Below are 16,690 nucleotides of genomic sequence, written 5' to 3' on the forward strand. Positions count from 1 at the left end.
GACCTGGGCTGATAGCATCAGGGGTAGGAAGGACACTTTTTATTGTAAAAGATTTTTACTTTTTGAATTTTAAATCATAGGAGTATATTTCTCATCTGTATGTTAAATATTTAAAGTGATTTGAATAATAGTAAACTTTTAATATACAATCCTGAGAGTCTAGGAAAGTTGAATATAAAAGTTTCATTCACTCAACTGATATCTAAATTACCTGACTCATGAGCTTGAGGTAGAGAAAAAAATGTGGCTGGTGTGGTCATGGTTTTTACTCTTTGTCCCTTAGTTCCTCTTCTGTTACTCAGCATGACACTTTTGATGTCTCTAAGGTTGAAGCAGAGACAGAGAGAAGAGTCAAGGGGCATAGAAATTTTACTTGAAAGGCATCCCTTTCATTCGTTTTTGGCAGATGAGCTTGACAGTAGAATATTAGGAAATGACAGTAGGAAATGGATTTTGCAGTCCAGCTACAGTTGTATTGCGGGTTGTGCCCTGTATCACCTCCATCCTAAGACTCAGCAATGGAGCAATCCCATTTCCAAATTGCCATTTGCAGTAACAGAAGGAAAAGACAAGTGACAAATCCTACACTGATTCTTCAAATGTCTGTCCAGAAGTGACACAGGCCCCTTTAGGTGACATATCCTTGGCCAAAACAAACCTCAAGGCTACATGTGATTCACGTGATTTCAGAGCTAGCAGAGAATTGCAATGGCCCCAAGTAGCTGAAAGTACCAAAAATAATGATAGGGACGGGGGTGTAGCCCAGTGGTGATAACCTAACATATATGAGACAGTGGGTTTAATCCCCACCAGCACTGAAATAAGTAAAAAAAAAAAAAAAAAAAAAAAAGAGAGAGAGAGAGAGAGAAAAGAAAAGTAGCATTGATCCCCCCACACACACACACAAGAAATCTAAGGGTGGAATTCCTTTAATTTTTCAGTTAATTATAATTTGAGTTACAAGACATTTTGGTTGGTTACATGTGATATTCGCTTATTAGAAAACAACAGATGAGGAGGATACCTCAACCCTCTGCTTCTTCTTTCTCCTTTCTCTTTGTTTTGTTTCTTCTTTTTTTCTTTCATGTTTTCCTCTGACCTTACCCTAAAAGCATTTTAATCTACAAATTACCAGAAAACCAAGTCAAGCCAAAACAATGCACAAAAATACCTGGGTGCTTCTGAAATATTTGGTTGTTAAAAATTACTGAAATATAGGGGACCGTGGATTTGTCTAGAATTACCAATCTAGCATTGATAAATGGACATTGAGCTCTTTTGTCACTTTCCTCTCAAGAAGGAAGGGGTTGTATAGTTATTATGGTGATAAAAATATGCCTTTTCCCAAGAAAGATTACACAAAGAAGTGCCCTACACTCCCAACAGTGGTTCCACCATGATGGTGTCTTTTCTTTGTTTTCTTTCTTCCTCTCTATTTGAGCAGGAAGCCCCCTTGAGACTCATCAGTTGGCCCCACCCACTGTGACTATCAGGGAAACAGACTGGGATGTACTGGATATTGGTTTTCATTACCCTGCCATCTTGAATTAATCCCATTGATGAATAAAACAACAGTCAAGGTTTATGTCCTCTCATCAGGGGAAGAAATGAGTAGAAAGAATAGTAATGTACAGCCTACTAGTCAGTTTGGTGTTTGTTTGAAATCAACAGCAACAACAACAAAAGCTTTTCGGTGACAAATTTCCCCTTACCAGGCTATCAAGTAAAATGTTCCATAAACTATATCCTGTTTTGTTAGGTATACTGTAGACAATTTTCTTAAATTGTTAAGTTGCTCAGTGATATTAATTCTTCTTCAAGAGAACCTTGGAAATTTTAGCATTTAGAAGAGAGATGAGGGAGAATACAGTTGGCTCAATGGAGAAGCAATCTCTTGGAGCAAGTAATTATGTCCCATCTGTTTGGAGAAATAAGTTGGCCTTTAAGAGAGTGAATGGAGTAACAATTTAATTAAAGGCAGGTTAGATTACATGCAAATTACTTGCTATTATTATTGGAGGGATCTGTCAAAATGGACAACTGGGAAAGCTCTGTTTTCCATGTTTCTTGAGGGAATAGGTCTTGGCATAACTGGAGAATTTAACTTGATTTTATGGATATAAGTTTTAGTGCTGGTGTGTGGAATGAGATCATTACAGAGATCATTACATGTACTTCTGTTCTCTTTTCCTGTTCCTTTCTTACTCAGCTACTGTTCATTTATAACTTGGTTTAACATAATACTTGAAACAACATAGTATTATCTGTTTTGAGGTTTCTTTCTTTGCTTTGCAAGAATCTTAGAAACAATCATTTGCTTAAAACAACAGACTTGATGAAAAAATATTTATTAACACTTAGTCAGCAATTCTGTGTTGCTTTAGCCCAGTGTACTTGAACTCAACCCACCTGAACATCCTTGTCTATGAATAGCCCCCAACCAATTTTGTCTATGTCATTGTGGATTTTTAAACTTTTTAATTTGTTTTAATTAGTCATACATGACGGTATAATGCACATTGTAGGTTTTATAAGCAATTCAGTCATTCTCAATACATCTCATTCTTTCTTAATGTGGGTTTATCTGTATCAATCTGATCTTAGTCTAGATTAATATAGAAATTCTACATTTTAAGATACCAAACCATTCATAAGGAACTATTCTATAAATATTTAACTTGAAAATTACATATTTTATTAAGTCAATTCACATCTCAGGAAAAATCAGAGCTTTAATGAAGCCACAATTGTTGATGTATTTAAATGGACACCAGGTCCATTGTAAATGAGTTTTCATGTGTTGGCTAGTTATTTATAGGGTGGATTTCCACAAAGGATAGACTTGAAGTAATGAATCCATCTAAATCACCACAACCCATCTAAAAATACTTTTGGTAAGCTCAGGTTGCTTATGAAAACAGTGACCTTTTTTTTTTTTTTTTTTGGTACCAGGGATGGAACCCAGAAGTACTCTACCACTGAGCTACATCCACAGCTCTCTTTATTTTTTATTTTGAAATACAGTCTCTCTAAGTTGTTGAGGCTAGCCTTGAACTTGTGATCCTCTTTCCTCAGCCTCTGAAGTTGCTGGGATTATAGGTGTTTTTCATCATACCTGTCAAGAGTGACTTTAATCCTCAATTTATCTGGTATAATCTCAGGTGACATCTGTTTTTCAGTTTATCCCTTGTCCCAGTTTTTATAATAGGTTATTATTATTGGAATTTTTATTTCTAAATGTTAACAAGATAATAATTTTTAAATTTAATATGAATGTGTACTTATATATTTGCATACATACATTAACATGACATGGGTTATATTCATATAACAATAACACAAAAGGGTATTTTCTCTATGGTGCTTGGTTGTGGGTATCTGTGGATAATGTAGGATTTTTTTTATTTTAATATATTTGCTTTTTCTTCTGGATATGTGAATTTTCATGAGATGAATAAAAAACTTATTTTCCATTAGATGAACAGCAAAATATCTTTTGAATGACTTCCTTTAGATCAAGTTGAAGCTCACAGTTCTGGAGATGGGAAGTCTAAGATTGAGGTTCTGGCCAATTCATTTTTTAAAATGAGGCCTCTTTGGTTTTTCTTTCCATCCTCGTATGGTAGAGACAGTGGAATTTTTATTTTTAGAAATAGCTTCAATAGAACCATTGTGTAGGTCTATTAATTTAATAATAGTAATTTTTAAGTCAAAAATCTTTTAATCTCACAAGTATCATAGTTAGGACATAAATTACAGAGTCACATAGGACATGCTCAGTATAAATTTGATTTTAATAAATTGTGGTTGCTATATGGCGTCAGAATCTGAGAGAGTAACAGAGTAACAATTGGCAAAGATCAAAGTGAACAAAAAGTTATAAATCTTTTTGGATAGTGAAGGTTTTAAGGAGCGTGTTTTCCCATGTGCCACACCCAATAGTGAGCAAAGATCAAACTCAGGATGGAGTAGGACTAACAAAGATCAGTATACTTTAACAGGACCAGATCTCACCAACTTAAAATGCAAGCCAAAGAGAGGGCTTCATGGACATTAGGTAGCAAATCTGTAACGCAAGGAACTGGAAACTTGCAACAGGGAGGTTATATGCCAAAGCTACTTCGTGGGGGCAGACGTGAGCATTTATGTATTTTTTATCAAGGAGGGAATGGAGAGACCAGTGACAGAAAGTTGAATAGAGAAGTTAATAGAGAAATTATAACTATTTGAAAATGCATGTTTTAATTATATGCATTCATAAATATAATACAAAAGGCATGGAGTAAGAAAAATATAGTATTATGAAATATCAAGTATCAGATTTTTATGTCTCTATTTATAATGCCATGATTCTGCAGTTTATTTTTATCTGGGATTTTTGAGGTCTGCCTATTCAAAGTAAACTTGGCAGTTTCTAAAATCCTCCCCACTAGCTGCTACTCTGGTTTTTATAATTTTAACAAAAATTAATTTCAAAAAGAATAGGATTGTAATTATGCTGGATATCTTTTCAAAGCTATAGTCTGTGGTGTACACATCAAATTTAAAGCTTCTAAATCAATTTAGAATAAAAGTATCCCATCAAAAAGAAGTAATTTAGTAAAATATATGATTAACAAATAAAAATCTCTTACATAACTTAGAGGTAGCAAATGATTGGATATTTGCACCCTAGCCCAGGTTGGAAATATCTTCATCTATCAGTGGGTTTACAATAGATTTATGGAAACTACTTTTCTATATAAGCTAATTTTTAGAATATTATAAGTGAAATAATATTTGCATTTCAGTTCAAATAACAACCTGATTTGCAACGTATAAAGTCATATATGAAATAAAAATTTGTTTTCCCAATACCTTGAAGTTCATACTACTTCATTATTTGAAAATTTAAATACAGACAAAACACCAAATGGTCACATTAAGTGTCAGACTTAAAGCGACTCAAGATTTGGTCCTCCTCTTTATCATCACTATAATATCTTTACTTGTTTCTAATCTGCTCTTTGAACTCTGGTGTATGTAATATCCCAGAGTCAGAAAATAGGATCTTTGACTAAAGGAAGAAAATTGATATCAAACCTCTTACTTCTTCTAGAAGCAAATATGTGGTATTAAATCTGTATATGTCATCTATATATCAGAAATAAACATTAAGTATGAGTTCTACAAAGGACTGCGCTTTGGGTTAATTTAAAATAATTAACAGAAGAACTAGGGAAGTAGTTAAGTGATAAAGCATTTGACTTGCATGCATAGGGTCCCAGGTTCAATACTCAGCACTATCCCCCAAAAAATAATAACAAAATATGCTAATTTGAAGCATATACATGCTTTAATTCACATATATATATATATATATATATATATATATATATATATATATATATTTCCTTATGAATAATGAAAACACAACAGTAACACCAGCAATTTTTTAAAAGTGAAACCAGCAGAAGATTTTGGAAGCATTTTATAACTGATATTAAAAGAATTTTCAGAGAAAGGCGATACTTTAAAAAACATATTTCATACATAATTTTTTAAAAAAGCTTTCAGATTATGTATTCCCTTATAAACTGCTCTCAAAGCAGACCAGTCTTCTATCTACCCCTAGTATACATCATTGCCTAAATCATCTTTTAAAATCATATTTTCTTTCTTTTATTATCAATATAAAACTATAATATATTGATCTTTAAAACATAACCTTTCTGAAATACTAGCAATTCAACATTAACCCTTGACTAGTATTCTATAAGACTTTGGGTCTTGGTGCTATATGATGCAGTGAGATCACCCAGGTCCCTTGCCTATGTCTGGCTAGACAGTAGAAATAGTACCTTGCTTCATGGTGCTGTAAGACATTCCACATGAGAGAGCAACAGAAAAATCCTCTTAAGGCAACTGGGAAATGAAGTCATGATTTTCATCAGAATCAGAGAAGGTTATTGAACATATTATCCACATGCTTTGAAAACATGCAAATTCACATGAAAAATCCTTCAATGAGATGCCGTCAACCTGGGGTAAAAAGTGAAAGCATCCATGATTGGCGTTTTGTTTGTATGATAAAAGAAAGCTAGTTATGGTTATTCATCAAAATATATTCTTCCTGTTCTTCCTGATACTTATAAGTTACAATGAAAAGAAAGTAACGAAAGAGTGAGAATATCAGTGGATGAATCCAAAGCTGTTTTAGAATTTAGACTATGACATCCTCTAGTAAAGATGCTGGCATAATAAAAAATGAGAGTTGGTTAAAAAAATAGTTAACACTGTTGACATGACAATAAGTTAAGCTTCTTTCTGAAAACTTGGTAATAAAGACTTGGGAATAATTATCTATTTGGCCATTTATAGAAGACCATTATTATCAGCTTTTTTTTTTCAGACATTGCTTCCATTTTTTATTTCTCTCCAGAGCTACATTATGGAATGCTAGTTTACCACCAGTTCTGTCAATGATTGTATTTTATGTCTCAACAGTGGAGGACTGCATGATGTCTTGATTGATTGACTGATTAATGTAGATTTTGTAGATAAAAAGGATAAAGAATCTGAAAAGATTTTCTGGAAATGGAAAGGAGTCATATTATCTATTGAGTGTAAGATTTAAAGGTTTTTATATTGATCATTTTAGAGTGAATCAAGTGCTAAATATAATGAGAAGCTTGTTTATTCCATCAACCAAACGGTTTCAGAACTGGGGATAGGATACCTCTACCATAAAAATTCTTCACTTGCCAAATCCTTTCTCTATGTGCATAACAAAACTAACAGCCCAAGTGTTTTGAGGGGAGGATAACACTGATCTCTTTTAAAAAGCAATTGCAAATTTCCTGTCCTCACAGAAGTGAGTTGACTTTAATTAGTATTCAAAAGAAGTAATTAATCTTCAATGGGCTATTTCTAAAGAAGTTTTTTAACCATATGTTCTCATAATTTTTTTCAGATAAGACCATCATTATTTTTAAGTTAACTTTTAACTTTAATTGACAAATAATAACTGTATATTTTTATGTGTTGATGTGTGTATATATGTGGAATGATTACATATAGCTGGTTAATATAGCTATCATTTCCCATATCAACCACATTTTTTTGCATTGAAAACAGTTTAAATCTGTGCTTTTAGCAATTTTGAAATATAGGACACATTATTATTAACTATGGTCACTATACTGTATAATAGATCTCAAAAACTTATTTCTTTCTTCTAACTGAAACTTGATACTCATCTCTATCTTGACCTCTGGTAGTCATCATTCTATTCTTCATTTCAGAAGTTTTATTGTTTTTAGTTTCCAAATATGAATGAAAGCACATGGTATTTGTCTGTCTGTCTGTGGCTTATTTCACTTATCATGATGCATCCACATTGTCAAAAATGGCCAAAATTCCTTCCTTCTTTATTTAAGCAGAATAATATTGCATTGGGTGTGTGTACATATCTCACATTTATATCCATTCATCATGGATGGGCAGACTTGAGGTTGATTCGATATCTTTGCTGTTGTGAATAATGCTACAAGAACAGGAAGTGCACACATCTCCTCAACATACTGAATTCCATTCCTTTGGTTTTATTCTCAGTAGTGGGATTGCTGAGCCATGTGGTAATTCTACTTTTAGTTTTCAAGACACTTCCATACTGGTTTAATAGGCTATACTAATTTACATTTCTACCAACAGCATACAAGGGTTTGATTTTCTCCAGAACTTGTTCTGTTTTTTTTCATTTTGATAATAGCCATTCTAACAGATGTGAAGGAATATCTTACTGTGGTTTTAACTTGCATTTCCCTGATGATTAGTGATATTGAGCATTTCTCATAAACCCACTTGTCATTTGTATGTCTTCTTTTCAGAAATGTCTGTGTATAGAGATGTAGATGATATAGAGATGTAGATGTGAAAAAAATATTAAGCAATATAGTCACTTTTAAAGCCCCCAACTATTCATGTGTTATACAGAAAGGAACACTATATGTGCACTCATTCATTCACATACAGGAAAAGTAATCTGTGGGTTGGGGAGTAGTTCAGTCATATAGTGTGTGTTTAGCTTGTGCAAGGCCCTGGGTTCAATTTCAGTTTCTTTGCCCATTTTCAAAACTGGCTATTTTCTTAGTATGAAGTTTTTTGAGATGTGTGGTATGGGTTGGGGGTATGGTTTGCAGATATTTTCTACCTCTCTGTGGGCTACCTTTAAAGCATAGAGTTGCACAGTTTTCGGATTGACTCTTGGACAGTCTTTTTCTTTTGGCATTGCTGCAGATTGAACCCTGGGCCTCATGCATAATAGGCAAGCACCCTACCAGCTATATCTTAAATAGAAGCAGGAAAAGGTTTTATATTCCAAAAACCCATATGATTGCAAAACTGCCAAACTGAAAATGAAGCATGCATTGAACTTGGGACTAAATGATCTGTTCTTTGGGCATTGAAGCAATGATATAGTTTTAACTCAGAGACCTATAAAATTAGGTACACAATCATCACTTCTAGCATATTTTTGAATCCTTGAAGTTGTATGAGAATTCATGGGAAAACCTCAACCTGCATAAATGTGCTACAAATAATACAAAAATCAAATATCAGATTGGATTGAAGCACAGTTACTATATGTAAAATTCTTGGCTCATTTAGTACATTTTATGTATTTTTAAAATTAGCATTAAAAATTCTTTAGTTTCTTTTCTCTCTTTAAAGGAGGAATCTAAACACACACCTCCCCCAGAGTTCCCCAAAATATTTTTATTTTATTGACATTGAACACATATACATAACTACAGAATATATTGTGATGCTTCAACACAGGTGGACAGTGTGGAATGAGCAAATTAGGCTAATTAACATGGCCTCTCCTTCATGTCCTTATCAATATTTTGTGGTGAGAATATTTCAAATCCACTCTGTAGCAATTTTGAAGTATTCCACATATTACTATTAACTATAGTTACTTTGCTGTGTGATAGTTCAACAGAACATTCCTGCTCCATGACGGAAACTCTACCCATTGGCCAACATTATCCCTTGCCCCTGTCACCCCGTCTGCTAGCTCTGGTAATGAATATTCTTCTACGGATTTGAGTTTTTACATACCACATATAAGTGAGATCATACAATATTTGATAATATTCCTAACTTATTTTACTTGGAATAATTGCTTCATTTGCTAAATATTAAAATCAAAGTGTTTGTCTATAAGTCTTGACACTCAAGTGCACCCTGTGTGAATCCATTTATATGAAGTTCAAGAGCAAGCAAAGCTAATCAAAGAAATCTTCAGTGATATTGGGCATGTTCTTTTATATGGCTAAAGGTGATATAGAGATGTAAATGTGAAAAAAATCATTAAGCAATGCAGTCACTTTTAAAGCCCCCAACTATTCCTGTGTTATATAGAAAGGAACAATATATGTGCTCTCATTCATTCACACAGAGGAAAAGTAATCTGTGGGTTGGGGAGTAGTTCAGTGATATAGTGTGTGTTTAGCCTGTGCAAGGCCCTGGGTTCAATCTCCAGCAACAACAACAAGTAATCTATCAACTAACAATAGCACAGTAAACAGACACTATTTTCACCATCAGTTGCAATAAGGTAGATTACATTTTCTTACAATGTAAATTGTTGTGTTCATTTCAGCATCCACTTGTATTGGAAGAGCTTGGACAATTCAAAATGAAGGCATATGCTATAAGAAAACAGAGTTACATCCCCACTAAACTATTATAAGAATTCGGTTCCCCTTTTGCTTAGTGGTTATCATGAAATATTTCCTGATATAAGATAGTTATCTCTAAAATCTAGCAACCAAAATACTTACAAATGAAATGATAAAGGGCTGCCAGAACTGAAGAATAAAAGCATTTTAACCTTATCATTAAGAAGAAAAAAGGTTATCATAAATAAAAGTCCTCATCCCTAAACAACATTGTGTTCCATAGTCTAATGTTCATTCTGTGATCTTATAGTGTCATTCTTACCCTAACAAAGAAAGTCTTGACTAAAAGGTAAAACAATCATTTCCTCCCCCTGCCCCAGGGTTGGGGTAGTGGTAACCCGGTATCAAACTCAGGGGCACTCAAACACTGAGCCACATCCCCAGCCCTATTTTTTGTATTTTATTTTAGAGACAGAGTCTCACTGAGTTCCTTAGCACCTCACTATTGCTGAGGCTGGCTTTGGACATGCAATCCTCCTGCCTCAGCCTCCCAAGCTGATAGGATTACAGGCATATGCCACCACTCCTGGCAACAATAGGTTTTTGTTTGCTTTTCAACTTTTTTTTAATTTTTTTTTTAGTCATTGATGGACCTTTATTATATTTATTTATATGTGATGCTGAGAATCAAACCCAGTGCCTCACATATGCTAGGCAAGCACTTTGACACTGAGCAACAACCCCAGACCAGGTTTTTGATTGTATGTCCCACGTTCTATGTATGATAAAATATTATTATATTATTATTTTTGCTTCATATGTTAAGTAGTTCTTCCAAATGGATATCTAAGATCAATGCTTCTCAAACTTTAATATTCTTACATGTTACTTGAAATCTTAAGATTAATCTTCTGCAATTGATCAGGAGACTGAGATTCTTTTCTTTTTTTTAACAAGCCCAGGTCATGTTGATGCTTTTGGCCTGCAGACTACAATTTGAGCAACAAGCTCCTAGATTAAAAAGTATCTGTACTACGCATTGATTAGCATATGAAAGTCAGAAAAAAAATCAATGTTAAAGTCAAGGCTCAAATATTATTCCATGGAAAGCAGTAGAATTTTCCATATATTTAATCCCAGATGAACAGCTGCATACTTTTTTTTTATAAAGAGAGAGTAAGAGAGAGAGAGAGAGAGAGAGAGAGAGAGAGAGAGAGAGAGAGAAAATTTTTTTAATATTTATTTTTTTTAGTGTTTTTTTTTTCGGCGGGCATAACATCTTTGTCTGTATGTGGTGCTGAGGATCGAACCCAGGCTGCACGCATGCCAGGCGAGCATGCTACCGCTTGAGCCACATCCCCAGCCCACAGCTGCATACTTTTAATAGCACTACCACTTATTTACTGTTTCTATTCTAAAGTGACTATATAATAGCCCTTAAGTTAGAGAGCTGTTTCAGTAATAGAATCAGCTTTCTTATAGTGGTAGTTTTATTAAACTAATAACTGTTAGCATGAAGACACCATTACTGTAAATTATATTTATAATTATGGCACTAAATATACTCAGGTTGCATGCAATTATTAGAAATTTCTAACATAATCATTTACCTCTCCTGTAGCTCTCTTCCTATCACATAGACTCTGTGAACTTGTGTTAGTAGTGTATGCAAGCCTTTATAGGTAGCTGTTTTCCTGTATCCCATACAATTATTCAAAATGATGCATGGTCTGTCCAAAAACCAGTGTCACTAGCTGCAAGAATTGTTAATTAGAATTTCCTCCCCATTGTCTACTTCCCACCATCTGGGTTGGTTCATTGTGTAATTTACCGTCTAGGTATACATTGGTTTTAAGGGAGGCACAGAATAAAGAAAAGTTCATATAAGAAATGTACACATTAAATATTGATGCATAACTAACACCCTAAATTGCAGTGGCTTCAATGGTAAGTCATCAATTCTCACTTCTGTTGGGTCATCAGGAGTGATTAGTAAAGATTTGACAGCTTGGCTGAGGTTGCTTTGCTCCACATGTATATCATGCAACTCCTCTAAGCCCATGCTCTTCCTTGGCAATGGCCTCTTTGAAGCCTCCACTGATCACTTCTGCAGCATTACATTGGCCAAAAAGGAATCATACATACAATCTCTACTCACCCTACTCATGGTAAAACCAAAGCAAGTCACATGGCCAATCTCAACATATGCAGCAGAGCAGTTTCCCTCCCATGCAAGTGAAAGGCAATGAGTGATCATTTCAGAATGACAATTGACTCTACCAAAGACAGATCCTCTTTATGCATATAAATTCAAGTAATATCTAAAATCTGTGTTAGCTATTTTCACAACAAACTAAAATAGCCTCAGCTTTATTTAGCTAAATTAGAAGCATTGAATTGCTTGGTTTCTTTTAGAATCCTAGGGTTTTATAGAAAATGAGAAATTATGATTCTAATATTCACTCTTAAGTATTTTTTTTTCATTTTGATGCTGAATACTACTAGTCACACATAAGGGTTTAAGTTCCAAAATCTTGGTAACTAAAACCTTAGACAAGATGTTTATAGTGGAGTCATGATCACGTTGGGAAGGGCATCCACTCAACCACAAAAACATTCATCAAAGTTTTCCTCATAACTTTTGTTGTGGCTATACAGAAAAATATAACATCCGTACAGCTTTTTAGTTCTTACAATATTAGCAGACAAATGAATAATCTCTTCATTACAAGATGGTAGGTCCTATATATCAGGTGTGCCTGTTCTAATAGGGAATGAGTTCGACCATCTGACAGAAGAGGGTGTGCTAATCTTGAAGGATGAGGGGTCAAAAAAAATCACTGGAATAGAAGGTTTAGACATTCTGAGTAGAGATGACAACATGCTGCATCCAGAGAGCCATAAGCAATGGCACAGAAGTGTTGCTGTGTCTGGTACCTTCTGTCCAATATCCCATGACCAAAGATACTAGAGGTAAGCCTCATTGAGATGCAAGAAGAAGACAGAATTTACTGAAACTATGAAACTAAATCAGTATCTTTGAGTATCTTTATAGTTGTAATTGGAATCAATGCTGGTTTTATAATAAAATAGTCATCAGTCATAGCCACTCAAGCCTGACAACCACCAAAAGTCTGCCCTCCTATGAGCATTGTTAGTCTGATTCACGATGGAAGGAAATGGAGCTGCAGAGTCCAAGAATCCCAGTGTAATAGAAACAGTTCTATCAGCTCCATTAATAGTCATGTTCTCTCCTCTCCTACCTGGGCACAAAATGGGCTGCATTTCCCAATATCCCTTGTAGTCAGAAGGTCATGTCCTGGTCAAGGGACGATGAGCAGAAATGGTATAACCCGTCTGTAGTCCCAGTCCAACCACTGATGGAATGCGGAAGATTCCAAAGCCAGGAGGAGAGCAGAAAGGAAAAATAGAAGGAGTTGAGGTCCCTGAATAACTTTGAGAAGAAGAAAACCACTGGAAATGAGCTTTAATTGTGACAATTTGATCTGGGAGTTGTTTCTTAACATTATATTAGTCTACACTGACCCACAAAAGCAGAAATACCAAGTTCAATTATCATTCTCTTTCTCCCAGCTTCAGAAATATTACAGGGCTATGCATACGGGAATTTCTTATGCTTCCGAGCCTTTCAGAGATGTGGGGTATAGAATAGGATTTCAGAGAGAAAACCCAAGTGGAGAGAAAATGGCAGGTGGAGACTGAGGGTCATAAGGTGGCACTTTCACTCTGCAAAGGACACATTTTATGTACTCATGTGGTTCATATTCATAATCTTGCAGTTTCATTATTCATTGGTTTATTCACATATTTATTCATTCAGTACTTATTGGATGTTTACTGCAACATGCCGGCAATAGACCTGCTGAGGTTGCAAAGTGAGCAGAAGCAGACACAAGGTCTTGCCTTCTGGTCAGCTCAGAGTTTGGAGAGTAAGAAAGATATTATAACTATGGTGAATACTGCAAAGGAGGAATAGAGAATGTGTTAGTGCAATTAGTATAGAGGGAGGAAAATATAGGGGAAGCTCTTCTGAGGAATAGACTTGGAGCTCTGATCTGATAGAAGAGTGAAAGTAAACTAGATGATTTTTTCCATTCTCTATAATTGCCCAGTGATTTATTTTCTAGGGTAGATACACTAGGAGCTAAATACAGAACTCTACAACTCCACCCCAGAAACAATCAATCACCAAAATGACATGCCAATATTTGTCTTGCTTTCCCCCACCCAAATCCTCATTTGAACATTACACTCACATAGCAGAATACCAAGACAATATTAGGACATCATTTAATAACTTCTGAAGAAAACTTAGCTTTTAAATTTCTATCTTTCTAAAATTTAATTAATCTTTGATCTGATACATTGTTGGAGATGCCTGATCCATAATGGGTAAAAATATGTGCTATTAGGTTGGAACCATTATTTGATGCATCTTCATTCTGATTTAGTCTAGTTAACATAATCTCCTTTTTAAAGCATTGATGCTTCAGGGTCCATGTTTTAGTCAAGAAAGAATTGCGTTTTCTCAAACCTAGCACTCACAGAAAAAAGCTATTTAGAAATCACACTTAAGTGTTAGTGATAAGAAAATTCCCTTTAGGGGCCATTAGCACTTTACCTGTGGAAAAACTGTTGGTAGTTCTCAACTTTTTAACTCTGCAGAGGCAAAAACTGTTGAAAAGTCCTTGGTGAAACTAAGATTTGGTGAAGCAGAAGCAGTTTATTCTGAAATCTCATTTTACGAATTTCAGAATATCTTATTGGTTAATTAAAGGTTGGCATCATTATTATTGTATTATGATTTGTCAACAATTGGATAAATCATATAAATCATACAATTAACTTCTATCTGACTATTCTTCTCCCAATTACCCAGATCTGACTATTTTTGTTTTTTTTTTCTTTTCTTTCTTTTTTCTTTTTTGGCAGTTTATGTAATTTTATTTAAACATACACACACAAAATAAATGCACGCATGACCTGTCTATTCATTTTTTTCACTGCATAGCTGGGCATCAAGCTTGGTGACTCTGGTGGCCAGTGGGCTGCTCTTTCCACAATGGCTTTGCGGTTCTTGGAGGAAACATTGTGAGCAATCTCAACATAGTAAGATTTGTTCTAGCTTCTTGATATTGTAGACCAGGAAGTTCTGGAAGCCACTGGGCAGCATGTGCTTTGTTTTCTTATTGCTCCCATAACCAGTGTTGGGCATCAAAATTTGGGCCTTGAATCTTCTCTGCACCCTGTTGTCAATACCTCTGGTTTTATGCCAGTTGTGCTTAATTTTGATATATCAGGCTTACTGGTGCTAGATAAACTTCTTAGTCCTCTTTTTGATGATTTTGGGCTTCACAAAAGGTCTGAGGGCAGATGTGATGCCAAATATAGATGATGGCCACCTCTATAGGCAGTGCCAAAGAAAAGAGCTGTTTTTGTTTTTGTTTTTTTCTGTATTAACCTCTTTTGTAAGATTGTATCCATGATTCAAGCAAGAACCTACATACTTCTTCCTAATAATACTTTATTAAGTAACAATATACCATCAGTAAAATGCATAAATGTTAAGTGTGAAGACATCTGACAAATATGTAAATTCATTCAACAACCATCTAGATGAAGGTATGAAATATTATTGTCCCAAGACGTTCAGGCCAGCCCTATTCCAGCTAAAGGCAATTATTATCTAATTTCTATGACTATACATAACTTCTTTCTCAAACTTCCTATCACTAGAATCATACACTAGATAGTCTTTGATGTCTGGCTTTGTTTCATTTAAAATCCATGCATTTAAAATCATTTCTGGAGTACTAAAGATGGCCTAGGACTTCTGTAACTATTGCATGAATGTACAATTTCATCCATCTAAACAGGGGCAGGATTAAGGAATACTTGTTAACCTGAAAGTTTCTGATTACAACAAAGTATTGCTCTATACAGTTACTATGTGAAGTTAGCTATGGAATTCCTATGAAAACTAACCTTAGGCAAATTAAAAATAGAAATAAAATTGCAGGCATGAAAGATATGTCTAACCTTATAAACAAGCTCATCATCTTAGCTACTTTTCAAGTGTAAAAGGAAAAACCTAATTATAAATGATTCTTATCCATTTATGTAGGCTGCTCCCTTAAGGGCCAATTCTAGGTGATTCTTCATTAACCTTGAATCAGTTATTTGTTCTTGAATTTCAAAAATTCATTTTTTTCCATAATTTTTGTTAATCCAATAGGAACTTCTCATTTGTACAAAATAGTAAGGTGTCAATTAATTTGTGGAATTTGGGGTATTCATCTTAAGGCTTATGCAAAGGAAGAAAGAGAAGAAGTAAAAGCACTGAGGGTTCACTATAGCTTGATGGTCCAAGATACTTTCTTTTACATTAATAAATTATACCCTTTCAATGAATTGTGGTCCATAGAATCAAGTACATCCAGGGGAATACTATGCCATTTCAAATGCATTGGTACTTAAGCATGAACCACATTGTGAAAGTTTACTTCTAACTATTATTTTACTACTAAAAGAGATCCATAAAGAGTGTGTTCTTTTACAGAACAGTCCATGTGAGTTTGTTATGTTTCTAATATGAATTGTTCTGTTACCTTTAAAAGTCATTGATTCTAAGTGGCCTCTCTGTTTATGTAGCAAATAATAATGGAGAAAGCCTCACAAATATTAGGGCATGCAACATTCTAATTTCTGAGATGTTAAAATATGAAAGAATGTGTCTTAGAATGAATGAAATTTGTTGCTTGTATGAAACTGGGAATCCTAGAAATCAGGAATATATCTGAGAATCAATCATTTGAAAGAGGAGAAGCAGCCAGGGCTCAGAATACTTAATATATTTCAATCAAAGTCTTTTGCAACAAATTTAGGAAAATAAGATGCTCAAAGATTCAGCTGATCTGGAACAACACTGAGAATCAAAAGGAAAGGGAAACCCATAAAATCCTCAAGGAAAGGTTGGCGTTGTATTTTCAGCAACACAGAAA

The 16,690-nt window shown here is 34.5% G+C and overlaps 1 protein-coding gene and 1 pseudogene across 7 annotated transcripts in view; one reads left to right on the top strand and one right to left on the bottom strand.

The window, feature by feature from the left end:
- Window positions 1-16,690, top strand: part of PLCB1 (phospholipase C beta 1) — a 718,158-nt gene that overhangs the window by 353,856 nt on the left and 347,612 nt on the right. The gene's annotated exons all lie outside the window — the stretch shown is intronic.
- On the bottom strand, window positions 14,677-15,173 carry LOC308647323 (large ribosomal subunit protein eL32-like; annotated as a pseudogene). The gene has a single exon. The product of its transcript is annotated as a large ribosomal subunit protein eL32-like (transcript).

The sequence above is a fragment of the Spermophilus citellus genome, assembly GCF_964194105.1.
Source record: "Spermophilus citellus genome assembly, chromosome: 4".
NCBI classification, from domain to species: Eukaryota; Metazoa; Chordata; class Mammalia; order Rodentia; family Sciuridae; genus Spermophilus; species Spermophilus citellus.